General features: G+C 48.9%; 1 protein-coding gene across 1 annotated transcript in view; it reads right to left on the minus strand.

Annotated features, from left to right (window-relative positions):
• The window catches only part of PICMEDRAFT_160624 (hypothetical protein), a 3,570-nt gene that overhangs the window by 298 nt on the left and 2,943 nt on the right, over nucleotides 1-329 (minus strand). The window lies entirely within an intron of this gene.

Raw genomic sequence — 329 nt, forward strand, 5'->3', positions numbered from 1 at the left:
CCAGATGATGCACTAGTTTCAGATGATGCACCAGATGATGCACCAGAGGTGTTAGATGGAGTACCAGATGAGGCACCAGAAGTGTTAGATGGAGTACCAGATGATGCACCAGAGGTGTTAGATGGAGTACCAGATGAGGCACCAGAGGTGTTAGATGGAGTACCAGATGAGGCACCAGAGGTGTTAGATGGAGTACCAGATGAGGCACCAGAAGTGTTTGAGGAAGCACCAGAAGTGTTGGATGGACTACCAGATGATGCACTAGTTTCAGATGATGCACCAGATGAAGCACCAGATGTGTTCGAGGAAGCACCAGATGAAGCACCAGA

This window comes from Pichia membranifaciens (genome assembly GCF_001661235.1).
Source record: "Pichia membranifaciens NRRL Y-2026 unplaced genomic scaffold PICMEscaffold_5, whole genome shotgun sequence".
Classification (NCBI taxonomy): Eukaryota; Fungi; Ascomycota; class Pichiomycetes; order Pichiales; family Pichiaceae; genus Pichia; species Pichia membranifaciens.